The following is a 741-nucleotide window of genomic DNA, read 5'->3' as shown; positions in this document are numbered from 1 at the left end:
CAAAGGGCACACTGACAAAGGAGATTAATCAGAACTGGCTTTGACAAGCACTGTGGCAATTGGACAATTAAAACAGACATTCGGGGGGTGGGGGGGAAGAACGAACTGGGTAGGAGGGTAGAGAAAACAGTTGCAACAATGAATGAATGAAAACCCCAAATCTCTATAAATGTTCACTAAAACTAATAAAATTTAATAATTAAAAAAAAAGAACATCTATGCGCCAGGCCTGTGCTAGAAAATGATTCACTGCTTTACTAATCCTATGACCTGTTTGAGTACACAGTAAGAAAAGTAGAACCGGGAAAAGTCTCACAAGGAATGGATAGTCAAGGTCTGTCTGCTTACTGAAAATTCCCTGTTTCGTTTTTTCCTATTAACACTATTATATAATTAGTAATTCTTGAGTATTTTATTTGTGGCTTCTGTACTGCTATATTTTATATTACCTTTACTTCATCTCTTGCCAATGCTTATAGTGCTGACACTCAGTACTCCCGCAAGAACACTTTTCCCTTATCTGTCATTATTTCTCTCAGCAGCCCTAGTGAGGGATTGGATTAAGCATTGACTGGTAACCAAAAGACTGACAGTTTGATTCCACCAATTACTCTGCTGGACAAAGAAGTCCGCTTTCATGAAACCATTCACTTGCTGTTTTTAAGCGCCATCAAGTCAATTAAGAATCATGAACAACGTGACCCTCTGAACCCTGTCCTACCCTGTATCATCCTTATCATC

The sequence above is a fragment of the Elephantulus edwardii genome, unplaced genomic scaffold (genome assembly GCF_000299155.1).
Source record: "Elephantulus edwardii isolate Elephantulus edwardi_28Jun2011 unplaced genomic scaffold, EleEdw1.0 scaffold00174, whole genome shotgun sequence".
In the NCBI taxonomy this organism is placed as follows: Eukaryota; Metazoa; Chordata; class Mammalia; order Macroscelidea; family Macroscelididae; genus Elephantulus; species Elephantulus edwardii.
Note: the sequence above shows the minus strand (reverse complement) of the source record.